This window comes from Moschus berezovskii, chromosome X (genome assembly GCF_049115385.1).
Source record: "Moschus berezovskii isolate FMDL1 chromosome X, NW_MosBer_1.0, whole genome shotgun sequence".
NCBI lineage: Eukaryota > Metazoa > Chordata > Mammalia > Artiodactyla > Moschidae > Moschus > Moschus berezovskii.
The window spans coordinates 126,324,382-126,340,081 of NC_142488.1; the positions used below are offsets into that span (position 1 = coordinate 126,324,382).

At 39.8% G+C, this 15,700-nt stretch overlaps 1 protein-coding gene and 1 pseudogene across 2 annotated transcripts in view; one reads left to right on the forward strand and one right to left on the reverse strand.

The window, feature by feature from the left end:
• The window catches only part of FHL1 (four and a half LIM domains 1), a 56,563-nt gene that overhangs the window by 21,140 nt on the left and 19,723 nt on the right, over positions 1 to 15,700 (forward strand). The gene's annotated exons all lie outside the window — the stretch shown is intronic.
• On the reverse strand, positions 1,250 to 2,028 carry LOC129564302 (large ribosomal subunit protein uL30 pseudogene; annotated as a pseudogene).

A 15,700-nucleotide genomic window follows, 5' to 3' on the forward strand; every position in this document is an offset into this window, starting at 1 on the left:
ACCTTAATGTGGGCTGGCAGATCATCTTCTGATTAGGGCTAAAGTTCTGAGTGTAGCCGCGTGGTTGTGAGCAGCCGGGCAAGGCCAGTCCTTCCATTTCGCATACCCTGGAGAGGCATCCTCCATCCGACCTAATCCTGGTAGCTTCTGCAGGTTCTGGAGACTCTGTGATGATGCCAGGTTACTCTTTTCTGTCTTTTTTGAGAGATCAGGGATGTTCACCTTTGCAGAAACTAGAAGAAGGGACTCTGCAAGACGGTTCCTCTAGGCACAGTGTAAGGAGCCGCAGTCTTGCTGCTCTCTGGGCCCCAGTCTCCTTGTGTTTATAAGAGCGGTAGTAACATTTACTGGCACCAGACCACTCAGGATTTCTAGTTTCATCCATCAAAAAGGTTGCTGCATTTCTGCCTTCCCCTCCACCCTGCCCCCTTCCGTGCTCTGTCCCACATGCAGTGTAGGGCCTGTCATTTCAGTTAGGGTAGTAGCCTTTGTTACATCTACTTGATACAGAATTCTCCAGAGATTTATATATATATATATGTTCAAATATATTAAAACCTAGATAGAAAATATAAACCCTAAAGAGTAAACAAGTAGGACAGCTTTTTAGAAATGTTTAATCTGGATTTTATCAATTTCATCAGTTATAGTGGTAGTCAGAGATCCTTCCCAGTTTCTTTCAGCTGCCAGCCATGATCAACTCTTCCATCTTCAGGTTTAAGTCCTGGCATTACTATCAGCCCCAGCCTTTATCCAGAAGGGTTGTTTTCAAACTTTTTTTTAAATGATAAAAGCCTCTCCTCAAATAAAGCTTTAGGTCTAACCACAGTAGAGAACACCAAACCAGAACTGCCTTGGCCTGCAACTCTTCTCCTCCTCCGAGCCCTAGGGCAGTTGAAAAGCTCTGTTTAAGGAGCCAAGGTTTTTGCTCTGTGCCCTTTCACAGGTCTTACTTTTATTTTTCCACAGAAACAAACACTAGATTGTTTAAGGACATACACAGAAAAGCTAAAAACATCCTCCCATCAACTGAATTGGAAATGCTGGCCAGGTGAAACTTGGCCAATCACAAACATTGTTTGCCCTTACCACTTCCACTGTAGTTTGCAGCCTTGACAAACTCTGTCAGTAAGAAAACTTCAGTAGAAACTGTGTACAAGACTGTATTCTTAAAATGGAACTTTTTTTTTCAATTTGTTTCAATTGTTTATTAATTGACCAGATTACAAAAATAATCCTGGTAGATACCTTAGTTCATCCTTCTAATAAGCCTGTTGATCTGGTCTTCCCTGTTGCCAGCGTCTTCACCTTCTACAAAATTGGTGGTCTTTTTCTTCATTCCACCTTGTGGAGAAGACAATTTAAAGGGCCACAGGAAGTTGTTTGCTTCTTTGAAACATTTTCCAACAGTATAGATCTCATGAATCAGATCCTTTATGCAGATGATTCCGTATTTCCCAAGAGATCAAGCAATCAATGCGTTGTCTGTCAGGGCAATTCGCTTTTTGTTGATTTTGCCATAACCACGCTTGTAGATCAATTGATTTACAGACTTCAGATTTGGGTACCCCCATGCAATGTATGGCTCCACAATTCTCAGTATGTTAATAGATGCCTTGTTGAGCTTCACAAAGGTGCCATTGAAGATCTGCCGGAGGCGAAGGAGCTGCAGCACCTTTCGAACGTTTGGGCTCACACCGTTGATACCTCTGATCCTGAGGACAAATGCCAGTTTGGGTTCCGCGGGTCCATAGAAGTTGCCGGCTTTTCATGCCATCCTAGCCATTTGAATTTCAGTTCTGTACATCTGTCTGTATTCCTTGTGGTAATGCTTAGCTTTTTCATAGATAAGCTTCCTCCTTGCTTTCAAAGCATCTTTTGGGCAAACTTCTTTCTCAGGCGCTTGATCTTAAGCTCTGCGAAATTCTTTCGCTTTTTCTTAAGGGTTTCTGGCACAGCAAGAACCTTCTTTTTCTTCTCTTCTGCACCCTCCATGGTTCCAGCCGGAAAAGAGGCAAAATGGAACATTTTAGTTGAAGTCCTTTGAAGGCATATTTGAAGTGGTTTTCTGACATTAACAATTACCCCAATGACATCTTTGACTAAAACTTAACATCTTTGGGTTTTCTTTGAGAGCAGTGAGCTTCTCAAGTGATTTAATGAAATAGAATCCATTAAGTTCTGCTCCACTGTGACAGAAATCTGTGGCATTGATTTTAAAGTAATAACTCAACAGTCACGATGCTGTGGTGTCTTGTGATGTGTTTTCCTTTCTTTTATTCATTCATTCAGCCCTTCTATGGACTAGGTCAGGAGTATAAGAGTGAGCAAAACAAAAAGAATGATGCATTTTGGTTTAATAGTCTTCAAGGGTAGGACATCCCTAGATTATTTTCACTTAGGAAGCTAAACCTTGATTTTCCTTTTTAAAATAAATTGCCCAGTATTGAGTAGACCAGTATGGGTTCAGAGGTGCAAACCAAAGTCCCTATCTCCAGTTTGCTCCTTGAGCCTGTGAATTATGCCACCTCCATATGAGCATGTGCAGCTGTGTCTGGGACCCAAATGCCCCCAAAATGAAAACAAATGTAACTGTGTATTTCACACTCTTGTTTTTAAAAGTTTATTTGAAAAAATTGGACAGTTAAGGAAAATGGACTTTGCAGTTTCCACATGAGGATATATTTTGGGTTTCTTTAATGATAATATATCCTGTTTTATGTTTAGCACAGCAGTTTTCACAGGTAAGTTTTATAATTCAAGAACTTGAAATTGTTCCCTTTGGCTGCCCAATAGGTATGGAATTACTTGGAACAAAAACTTGAATACAATGTAATTCTTAATGCATACTTGAGCTGGGTATTCTATGTATTAGTTTTTGTAGTAGAGATATTGTCAATTAAGGGAACATTAATTTCACTTCTAGGAAATATTTGTATCATTGACATATAGTCACTTTCATTATCGATTTGGCAGTTTTTAATATTCACAAAACAAAATTTTTAAGAGTAATAGTCATGGTGATTTGATTCATACCATGTAAATTCATGTGACTGCTCTTCTTGGTGCACTTGTAGTAAGCAGGAAAAGCAGCCCAGATGGGTCACACAGGCTTAAAGACTTTGGAAATCTTCTGTCTAGAGCCAAGGTCTAAAGCTGGTGGGCTGGATCTGGCACACAGAGGTGTTCTTTTAAAGTTTTAAGTGAATTGCCAATCATTTAGAAATTGAGAGATTTCACATTTTTTTTAAAAAATTCAGATTTTCATCTTCTCTTGAAAGATCAGAAGATCTGGCAGCATCGAGCCTGCATTCCTGTTGAGCAATGCTAGGCTGGAGCCAAATAGCTGCTGTATCTTTAGATAGAACATGAGCTCTGAAACTTGCCACAGTGTCCACCACTCTGTTATCTCCTTGACACTAAGGACAAGGGTCGGGTGCCATTATCTGAATGTCTTACTCTTTTGTAAGACCTGCTTGGCTCTTACACACAAGTGACTTTTCATCCCCAGGTCTATTGCGCTATTGCGACTACAAAGTTAGAGCCATCTTTCCTCTCAAAATAGCAGTGTGTGAATTTTCAAGTGCATACTAGGTGATGTTCATTTGAAGGGAATACCTTAAAAGGGTTGAGGGTAAACATGTGATAGGAGGGATAGCTTCTGATGGGACCTGATTCAGAGCAGGAGCATCAGTACCATGTCTTTGTTTCGGCATGTGAACTTTTAGTTGCAGATCTTGCTCTGTGAGATCTGGGAATTGAACCCAGGCCCCCCTGCACTGGGCAGGTGAAGTCCTAGCCACTGGACCACGAGGAAGCCCCAGCTTTTATTTTATATCTCGTTTTTTAAAATTAAGTGCTTCCGTTGAAAGAGCGAGATATGGTAAAGGTCACAAATCATGAAGTAGAAATTGAAGCTTTGAATTTTATAATTAGAGAAGGATATATTTATGAGACTCTTACAGAAACTTATAAAGAAGACCACAGAAAATAGTGTAATTATCAAATCCCTGGAAATATGATAACCTTGTAAACTATACAGTGATCAAACTCTGGGGACTGCCCTGGTGGTCCAGTGGTTGGGATTCCAGGCTTACACTGCTATGGTCCCAGGTTCAATCCCTGGTTGGGGAATTAAGATCCTTCAAACTGTGCCACATGGCCACAAAAAAAAAAAAAAATTGCTAGATCTCAGAAAGGAAGAGATCAATGGAATCAAATATATAAAAATGGGCTGACAGAGTAGATCTTAAGTATTCTCACCATACAGAGACAGAGTGGTAACTGTGAGGTGGTGGCTATGTTAAGTTGATAATAATAGTCTTTTCACAGGGTATACATGTCAAGCCATCACGTTGTATTGCATACCTTAAATATGTACAGTTTTTGTAATTATGCTTCAGTAGAGCTGGGGCAAAATATTGAAAAGGAAAACAGGCCAGGAAAAGTTTGTAATGAATATGACAGGATAATTGGTTTCCATATTGTGCACGGAGTTCATATAGATTGTAAGGCCTGGCGTATCAGAGAGTCTCCATCTCTGTTGGCTAAATGAATTCTCCAGTAGGGACATGGGTAAAAGATATTCACGTTCTGTCACAAAGTAAATGAAAACATGGAAGCATGTTCAGCATCACAGATGTGCAAAGATGAGTGTATTCAAATAGTAATGAGGTACATTTCTAATCTGTTAAGTCAACAAAAACAAAAAGAAAACCTGATGCTAATACAGTTACCTTGGAAGCAGTAAACACTTACTCATTGCTGGTAATATTTTAAGTTGGTAAAAAGCTTTTTTGGAACGTTATTTGGCAATATATGGCAAAAGTCACAAAGATTGGTACCCCTTGATCCAGTAATCCTATCTGGGGGAAATGTGTCCTAAGAAACAAGCTGTTCTAAGAAAAGAAAAAAGCTGTATGTTATGGATATTCATCACAGTGTTGTTTATAAGGACAAAAATTAGAATTTAAACATCCAACATTAAAGAAATGGTTCATTTATTCAACAAATAGTTTTAGATAAATAATTATGATATTTCTATGTAGTGGAATTCCATGTATCTATTCAAAATTAAAATTTTGAAACTTGCAAAGCAGTATGATAGAATTTGTATAATACAACCTGATTAAAAAATGTAGGATGCAAAATGGTGTATGTGCTGTGGTTATAACCTTGTCAAGTGACGTGTACATATGGAGAAGAACTAGAAGGCACCTGGACAAATGTAAGTAGCACTCTGAGGTTTTCTTTGTGTTGTTATCCTGTTTGTACACGTTAGACGTTGAGAGTCTTGAGCTTTTACCTCTTAAGTCAACGCCACATCACAAGCAGTGATGTTCCCATTGATCACAACAGTAGGTGTTTAGTACATAATTGTGAAACACAGTGAAGACTCCTGCCCAGGGCCTGAATGCCAAGCTCTGATAGTCTAGTTCCTTTTTGCTTGCTTCATTCCATCATCCCAAGCCTCCCCCTTTTCTTCCTGTGGTCTGTGGCAAGGCATGTATTGCATACCTTAAATATGTGACAAGGTGTCCCATGTGACAAGGTGTAACTGTCTGTCTCAGAGCTTCTCATTGGCGTGCAGCAGGGCCATGTGACAAGGTGTAACTGTCTGTCTCAGAGTTTCTCATTGGCGTGCAGCAGGGCCATGTGACAAGGTGTAACTGTCTGTCTCAGAGCTTCTCATTGGCGTGCAGCAGGGCCATGTGACAAGGTGTAACTGTCTGTCTCAGAGCTTCTCATTGGCGTGCAGCAGGGCCATGTGACAAGGTGTAACTGTCTGTCTCAGAGCTTCTCATTGGCGTGCAGCAGGGCCGGGGGTGGACCTTCACATGTCCGGATTCTGTGTTCACTGTAGTGGAGCCATGATGAAGGGCAGCACCCGTTTCAGCTCCTGGTTTCCATCAAAGAAGCAGCAAAACCCCACCTCAGTGTCCTGAGTTTCTCGCGGCGCCCCCTCCCCTCCAGCTGTGTTCCCGTCTTCCTGCTCTCAGTATACTTTTCTCCTTTAATTAGGTCAGTTACTTCATGTCTGTTTTTCTTTTTTGACATGGTTTCCTCTGGCTGTAGGGCCACATATTTTCCCCATATGTCATTGCCTCTGGAGCTTCGTGTTGCAATCGTTTTTCAAGGGGAACAGAGAGCACACTGCTGAGGGGGGCTGCTCTTGACTCTTTGCCTGCCCTTTGCCGGCATGAGCATTCCTATTTCTTTTGGGCCTCAATCTGTTTGGTTTCGTAGTCTTCATCGTCAGTTATGTTTGGACTGAAAGATACTTAAGTAAAAATAACGGTAAAGTCAGAGAGATGTCTGGCAAAGGTGCAGCACATTTGTTAAGGTTGCTGGTTTATTTATCTTCCCTGTCTCCATGGTGACTAAATCCAGGGCTGGGATTTAATGGACTTAATTTTGACCTCTTGTACATCTCTTGACTTTCCCAGCCTCTGATATAGAGAGAATTCATTTTTACCGTAAGAGAGAAACTGCCTCACTTAGAGAAAGTGTCCGAATTGGACTCTGGAAAAGTGGTATCTCCAGAGTCTTCAATTCTTCTGCTGTCTTCGATTCTTCTTCTGTCTTCGATCAGAATTCATGGGGCACTTGTAGAGAAAGTGAAGTTTTTTTAGATAAGTATGAGCATACACCGGAGAAGGCAATGGCAAGCCACTCCAGTACTATTGCCTAGAAAATCACAGGGACAGGGGAGCCTGGTGGGCTGCAGTCCATGGGGTCGCTACTAGTCGGACACGACTGAGCAACTTCACTTTCACTTTTCACTTTCACACATTGGAGAAGGAAATGGCAACCCACTCCAGTGTTCTTGCCTGGAGAATCCCAGGGACGGGGGAGCCTGGTTGGCTGCCGTCTATGGGGTCACACAGAGTCGGACACGACTGAAGTGACTTAGCAGCAGCAGCAGCAGCAGCATTAGCATACACATACATACAGAAACATGTGCAACATTACCATTGGCCCCAGGAAATACTTTTTTTCAATTAAAATAAAGTATTGTTAATGTGAATTAACTTTCAGTGAGAACTTTTTAAAAGTGCTTTTCTAAGTTTTCTAAGTTTCTAAGTTTTCTAAGTTAGCTTTTCTAAGAATATTAAATCAATTGGAACATTGATTGGATATTACAATTTTTTATTTTAAAAAAAAGTATCTCCTTTATCTATTACACCATTCTAAGTCTCCATGCATAGAAATGTTGAAACCATATTTCAGAGTTCAAATGTATTAAACTAGAAAGGTTAGATTTGACTAGGATTCCCACAGATGAAGTCAGGTTTGGACATTGGAATTCAAATCTAGTGCTCTGTCCATACCCAAATGATGTGACATGAAAACATGGATCTCTGAGCAGTAAGGTAGGTAGAGTCAAACCATCTTGAACTTGAAATTGGTTCAAATCATTTTGTAAAACTTTTTAGCCTCTTCCGTATGATACTTTGAGACTTACAAGATACTTCAGTTTTAGGAAATTTAATAATATATCACAAATCGAGTCAGTGCCATATTTAATGCTAGTGTATAGTGTGTTAGTTTACTCGTGGATAATTTATCTATTTGCAAGACCTTTCATCTTCTCTAGGATCAAACTCACACATGTTAATTTTCTTTAAAACCAAGCAAAGGAATTAGTAAATGATTCATGAGGACTGTACAAAGACTGAGACAAGAGAAGCGACTTAAGTGCCCTTACATCCCTATTCCTCAATAAAATATTAGTGTTAAAGTCTGTCATCAAGTTCAGTTCAAGTCTGATAGGAACTCGTGAATACTTAATGTTTTTATTACAGTTTTGTAACATCATAAAACTCAACGGATATGGAAGTTGTTTTAAGGTTTTCTCCATCATCAACTCTTCTATTAATAGTACAGAGACTTGAGAAGCCAACAACAGATGCTCACTGGTGAAAGAAATCCATACTTGTGAGACGAATGTTGGATACTCATTTAAGTTCTGGGGTTGAAACCTTGCTCAAGTGTCTTACAACTGTGAACTTAGAAAATTTATGAGATTAAGGTCATAGTCATATACATTTTATTATGGTCAGTACAATAAGCATAGGTGAGGTCAAAGCTTTTACAGAAGTTAAAACATCAAGGCCCAAAGCTGTTAACAGTGCTTGTGGAAGAATAGCAAGCACTTTTATCCTCATCACTATCCACATCAACATCATTAGCATCATATCATCCTTGTGTGTTGAAAGCCTACTGTGGAGAACTGTGCTTATTTCCTCATGTCTTTAATTCTTAATTTTTACTTTTGTTTTAATGGTTCTAAGGATGAAATCAATTTAAATTTCAAAAGGATGAAGTATATTAAAATGTGTTTAGAAAAGTAGCCTCATTCTGCTATCCTATCAGCCAGATAATTCCTTCTTTGTGTAGCATGTCTCACTGAAGGATCTCCATCTGATGGGTGAACATTTAGTTTCTGTGCCAGTTCTTCACCTCAGTAGGAAAGCAGTGGTCCTTAGGTAGTTTGGTGAGAATTTGTGGTCTTTCCAAGACTTTGGAAACCTCTTAAGCCATGTGATATGTATGTGTTATGACCATTTTTATACCTGCTTTGTGCATGCCTCCTAAGTCGCTTCAGTCGTGTCCAACTCTTTGCGACCCTGTGGACTGTAGCCCGCCAGGCTTCTCTGTCCATGGGATTCTCTAGGCAGGAATACTGGAGTGGGTTGCCATTTCCTCCTCCAGGGGATCTTCCCAACTCAGGGATGGAGCCTGCATCTCTTATGTCTCCTGCACTGGCAGGTGGATTCTTTACCACTAGCGCCACCTGGGAAGCCCATACCTGATTCAGGGCTATGAATTAATAATTTCCCTAAGATATTCCAAGTGTTTCTTTCCCAGAACCAGTGGAGTTTTCCTGTGGATTCTGGTGAGGAGTTTGTGTATGTAGTATCAGTGTGTGTGGCTAGGGGATTCATAATCCATAGTGTGTTATTCACTAAAGTAGGTTCAGGTGCTCACTCAGAGCAGCCCGCAGGTGTCCATATAATATACTTCACCCTCAAACGCTGCAGCATGCATATCATTATGTGGTTGCAATTTTGAAATTCTTAGACCTGCTATCAGATTTGCTAAGATTCTGACACTTACTTTGGTGGTGGCTAGGAAAAGATGTAAGTTGAATGTGAAATAAGCTCCATTTTCAGACTCGGGGGACTTTTTGCTTATTTTTAACTACCAGCAAGTGAAAAGCACTTCATATCGCAGGCCCTTTATCTCCCACATTACATGGTCACATTATTTGTAGTGTTGAAACTTGAAAGGCCCGTGTAGGAAATGAGAATTGAGGGTTTTGTTTATAGGTGTAAAACTGGAGAATTGGTGTTGAGGATAGTGGGGCAGGAGGTTTGAGTTAAATACTGTAAGTGATGAGGAAAGGGATTCCAAAACAGGAAGTTACCAGCATGATAGCATTATATAAAATCTTGAGAGGTTTCTGTGGCTGTTTATATTACCTAAGGATGGTAGATTTTATAAACACTAACTACAAATAGCATATTAAAAAGCAGTGACATTGCTTTGCCAACCAAGGTCCGTCTGGTCAAGGCTATGGTTTTTCCCGTGGTCATGTATGGATGTGAGAGTTGGACTGTGAAGAAGGCTGATCGCCGAAGAGTTGATACTTTTGAACTGTGGTGTTGGAGAAGATTCTTGAGAGTCCCTTGGACTGCAAGGAGATCCAGCCAGTCCATTCTAGGGGAGATCGGTCCTGGGTGTTCATTGGACGGACTGATGCTAGGGCTGAGACTCCAGTGCTTTGGCCACCTCATGCGACGAGTTGACTCACTGGAAAAGAGTTTGATGCTGGGAGGGATTGGGGGTGGGAGGAGACGGGGATGACAGAGAATGAGATGGCTGGATGGTATCACCGACTCAATGGACATGAGTTTGAGTGAACTCCGGGAGTTGGTGATGGACAGGGAGGCCTGGTGTGCTGTGATTCATGGGGTCGCAAAGAGTCGGACACGACTAAGCGACTGAACTGAACTAAAAATAGAGGGCCCTTCTAAACTATTGGTTTTCACATTATATTCCATGGAACCCTATAACTCATAGAAATGTTCCAGAGGTTTCACCAACATTTGAATTAGATTTTTTAAAGTGCATCGAACTATTTCAAAGACAATAAAAAAGCAACAGACACCCTCAACTGTGTTTCATAGTAAATTTTGACATACACGAGAACACTTACTGAATGATTTTAAAATAAGTAAGGGTTATTAATGTCAGCTTAAAATAAAATTTTAAATAACAACTTATCTGTCATCCATCAAAATCAGGATAATATTTCTGTTGTGGGAATAAAGACAAAAGGTCTTCAGTGAGACCATTACACTAAAGCCATGTGTTAGGGCATCGGCCTGCAAAAGCTGAAGTTACATTTTGGTTTCCAGTTACTGTGAGCACTTATCCATCTGTTATATTTAGATTTTTTTTTTCTAGTACCTTTAGGAATCTGGAAACAGATGAGTATTGCTTTCAACTTGAAACGACCATAAAAGGGGAGAGGTAGTCAAGAGGCTGGAGGCAGGCTCCAGAGTCATCCCTCAGATGGGGCCGTGTGAATGGATTAGGGAACCTTTTGAAAGGTCTCTCTCGGCCCGTAGCTCAAAGTGCTCAACACAAGTCTGAAAATGTATGGGTGCAATAGTACAGTTCGTTAGGAGATTTTCAGGGCTTCTTTGATGATGCTTGAAAAGCCTTACAATGGCGCTGGCTTCTTTCTTTCACTTGGAGGACGCCATACTCACTTTGGTCCTTTGGTTCTGGGTTGGGCCACATTCTCTGCCTGTAGTCTAAGCCAGTACCTGCCTTGTTTATCACTGAAGTTGATTTTTTTTAAGTTTTTGCTTATCTATTTTTATTTTCTGCTAACATTTTATTATGAAGATTTCCAAGTTGCAGTGATAGTGTGAAGAACACCTGTATCCCCAGCCTCTGGAGTGTACCGTTAGCATTTTACTCTACTTGTCTGATGACATATCTAGTCATCCCTCTGTATCTATCAATCCAAATAACTTCGGGATGAATTTCCAAGAATATGTGGTAGATTTCACCAGTCAAGTAAGTTCATGTATTTTACATACTTTGAGTCTGGCTTTTCGAACAATATACAAATATGCCTGAAGTGGCATAGAGTCCCATGAAAGAAGATGTCAAATAGATGCCCCACTTTTACTGGGCAAAAAAATTAGGGGCCTTATTTTAAAAGTCGCACATTTTCTGGAATTCTGGCATGGAGTTGGAAAAGAATACTGGCTTATTTTTAAATCTGGACTTTTATGTGACTCAGACATTGCTGACCCCTGATAGAGAAGCGGGGGTATGCTTGTAAATTTTGTTTTCATCGTTGAGACAGGAGCCAAATAACTTCCAGTTCTTACAGAGAGGCAGGATATCATCTTTAAAAGTGTTTTAAAAAATACATCAGTGTTGATCAGTCCAACAAAATCTGTTGCATTTGGACAACAGGGAAACAATTAACTAAGGACTAAATTTGCTCTCTGCTAGATCCTGTCCCAAACCCTGGTGTCAAGGTGTTAAGTGCAAATTATTAAAAAACACTCTTGTTACAATTGGGAACACTGAGACTGGGATGGAGATGAGAGGTTTTCAGTGTGGCTTTTGCCCCCTTGATGTGGAAAGCACGCCCTCTGTCCTTGCAAAGCTGCATTGTTGTTCTTTTTATTCTCAATCCCCAGAATCCCATCCAAACACTCTCCCTTGGCCCCAGGGTTGGCTGGGTATATTTCCTTCTGGAAGTCTTCCCCTGCACTCCTGAGTTAGCTGTCTGAAGAGCCCTTAAAAGCATTTCCAAGGAGTTGGGCCCCCTCCCTATAGGGGCTAATCCCACAGTTTCCACTTCAGTTCCAGCTGCTGTTGCCTGGGTAGAAGCAGATCTCTTCGATGCTTCCAAGCTGTGAAACTTCCAAGAAAAATTTAATGTTTAAGAATAAAAAGTTAGGTTTGGGGATGTGAGTGAAGAACTGAGTGGTTAGATATATCTTAAATGTGTCAGAAGAACATGGATTTTAAAAATTACCTATAGGGAGTTGTAAAAATTTAAGCAATGCCCTGAGACAGACACACTACTTCTTTAAAACCTATTATAAGTCCTTAGCGCCATGAAAGGATAATGCCCTTTGGTCTTGGAAGAGACTGATTAGGTTGCAAAGGTTTTGATTCCTCTACTACTTACTTGCTCTTTGATCTGAGATTTTCATAAGCTCCGATAATAAAACGGATTTACTGTATATGGTGTAGAAAACAGGTTTAAAACTGCATCTAGTTTCTGTTATAATTCTTTTTTGAATGATTGCTATTAATCTGGTTTAATTTTGTTTGAAAACTGTTGTTTTGTATATGAATACTTTATATTCTGTCATTAATATGTACAGGGCCACCCTGGAGTAAATGACATGTCCACAAAACAGTTTAGAAACTTCAGTTCCTGACTGCAAAACAGATGTTCAAACCACATAGAAATTGATTAGACTGTGTACCTAGTAGGAAGGTGGAAAGCTTCTAGATTTATGGGGACAGGTGACAGTATGAGCTTCTATTCTTAGTTTGTCCTTGCTCCCCTCTCTTAAGGCAAGACAGTTAATCTTCTTAACATCTCAGTTTATCCATCTGTAACACCTGTACTCTTCTTTCATGAAAACAGTACCTGGTTTATATTTGATCGCATTTGAGGACTTGATATAGAAAGTGGCATCAAAGCACAATTACTCTGTAGAAATTATTCGTATGTTGAATGATAATCTTGACAAATTACTAAATACTACATTTAGAAAGTTACAACTCTGCAGGGAATTGATATTTGATATTGTTGTCCTGTGTGTTCTAAGTTACCATCATAACAGTAGGAAAATAAACCCTGTTTTGGCTGTGTTACAAAGGGATTAACTCACTTCTTCAAGTGGTTACTAAATCTCCAGTCCTCTGACAACAAACAAAAAGTGCTCCTTGTTTTATTTAATTTTTCTGGGGGAAAAAGTCTTCTGACCAACCTTGGCTTAATTTTTTCTTATGTGGAGAGCTTTCCAGTTCGTTCTCTTTGTAAAGAATGAGGGATAAACCATGTCAGTTACTTAAAGCAACTTAAAATTACCCTCTATGAATAGGCAGAGGAGTATGCTTTTGATTTGTAGATCAAAGGAAAGAACCAAGATTATGTGGAACTTGCTTATTATGTATTTGTTTCCTGCTACTTGTGCCTTTGCAAAGAATCAAATATTAACTAAATAGCAAGAGGATTAATTAATTAGACCCTAAGGAAAACTAGAATATGCGTATGCCTATTTTCTAAGTTGTGTGTCCTTGTAAGTTTTGGGCTAACATGACAGAGAATCCTTGCCAGTCCTTTTGCCATGTTCTGCTACTGGATTTTAGTGGTGTATAAATGTGTGTGTGTTTACCATGAAATTTTGTAAGTCATGTGAAAAATGAAATGCACTTGAAAAATCTAAAAGACACTATCTACTTAGGTCCAAAGCCTGATTTTTATATATATTTTTCTTTTCCAGATTTTTTTATACTACTTTTCAGTTCATATAGTACTTGGACACACAGGATTTAATTTGGTTCCTAAAACAGTCTTATAGGGAAGGCAGGTCAGGTATTTATATCCCCATTTTATTGATGAGGAAGAAAAATTAAATTGGCTTGTGATCAGGTAAATGGGGTTTTTGATTCCATGTCTATTGCTCATTCATTGAGTTACAAAACAATGAACCCAACCAGATGTTCACTGTTTTGTGCATTAAATGCAAGCTTAAAATGAATTTAACTTTTATAATGTTGTCTTCATTTATCTTGACAAACATAGCTTGTAATTGATTTTGCACTTGCTAAAAACTTTGAAAAGTAAACGTCCTTTTTCAGTTCTCTGTACACTCCCTTGTCCAGTGTAGTCTTTTATATAGCATTTTTTCGCATTTATTTATGACTTTAAATGAGTAGACAGCTTGAAGAGAATTAAAATTAGTTTGTTTTTGTGATTTTTAGTATACTCCTGGCCCTCCACACTGACCTGCCACAACACTGTGAGTGAGGATCCCTGTTTTAACATCTAACACAAATCACTGGTAGAAGTATGTTTTAACCAGTTGCATATATTATGCTAATTTGTAAGCATTAACCCCTTTTCCTGAAACCCAAAGAGTTAATTTTGTGAATGTTCACTGTGAGATTGGAGTGGGAGTGGGAGTGATATTTCTTTTTCCTGTTTGTCGAAGAAACAGGGAGGAACAATCTAAGTTGGTAAGTCAGTGACAGAGCACGAGTCACCTGGCTTCTGTTAGTTATGTGAACTTTAAAAAAGCCAGTGCCCACTTTTGAGATGATAGACATCAAGTTGCTCTTCTGCTTTACAGAAGGCACACTCACAGGGTCCATTTAAAGCTCTGATGCAGAACTGGAAAATCCCTGACAGGTTTCCATATGGAAGGTGTGTGGTGTTGCCTTCCGGGCGGGCAAGGTGAAGGTCGGCTGTGTGACTCAGCCACGCGGGCTCTGGCTCAGTGCTGAGCATGGGCTCCTGTGCCCGCCCGCTGGCCTCGGAGGCCCTGTGCCCCGCTCAGCTGGCTCCAGTCCAGCTTCTCCCCAACTGAGAAGTCACCTTTTATTTTGTTCAGTAGATAAAGAAGAGAACGTGAACCTGTGAAAGGCAAATACCGCATATACTTTATGCCTTTTCTGCCTAAAGAGTTGATGAGCACTAAGCGCCTTCTCAGTCTTGAGGGCTCACATCTCGGCTGTCACCGGTGCCTCACAGTGCGGCACTGCACCGTGATGAGCACGTGTATGTGTTGTCAGGATAAGTGTTTGACTCAGTTTATTGTCTTGTAACTCGTTGGCCAAGCATCGTGCTTTGGTACAAAGAGCACTCAACTTGGAATCAAAAGCCACTTCCTGTCTGGGTGGCTTATTAGCTGAGGGTAACCTTTACGAAGTTGGCATGGGATTTCTAAGTGGCATCTTCTTTGGCTGAACAAAAATAATCTGCCGTTTCAGTAAGCTTTGGTGGGTGCTGCCTAATCCACTTGAGATCTCTTCAGCCTTTTCCTTTCTGTCTCTTTCCTTGTAAATCACAACGCTGCTTCTTTTAGTGCAAATTGACCCTTGGTATTAGGGAAAGGCAATCTGATCAAACTCACCAAATTTTTTAGTTGATTCGTCCCATCATTTTAAACTTTGCATATCTCTTACATCAGTGTTTGTAATAATAGACTTGAAATAACTTACATGTCTATCCGTCAAGAACTATAAACTGTGGTCCATCTTCACAGTTGAATACCATATACATGTTACAAAAGTCGAGGCTCTTGAAGTACTAACTTGAAAACTCTAAGATATATTGAATAGGAAAGGTAAGGTATAGAAGAATATGTGTAGTGTATCATTGTTATGTTTTTTAAAAAGAAAAAATGTACATGGCTGTCTATGTTTCATATGCCCAGTATCTCAGGAAACATAAGACACCAGTATCATTGGTTCCTGATGGAGAAAGGGGAATAGGTGTCTGGAACAGGCAGGGAAAAAGAATTTTCACTATATACTCTCTTCTACCTTTTTGTTTCAATATGTATTTAAAGAGGAAAACAAGTCCAAGTGCGAAAACAACGTTCATAGCAGCATTATTCATAATAGCTAAAAAGTAGAAGCA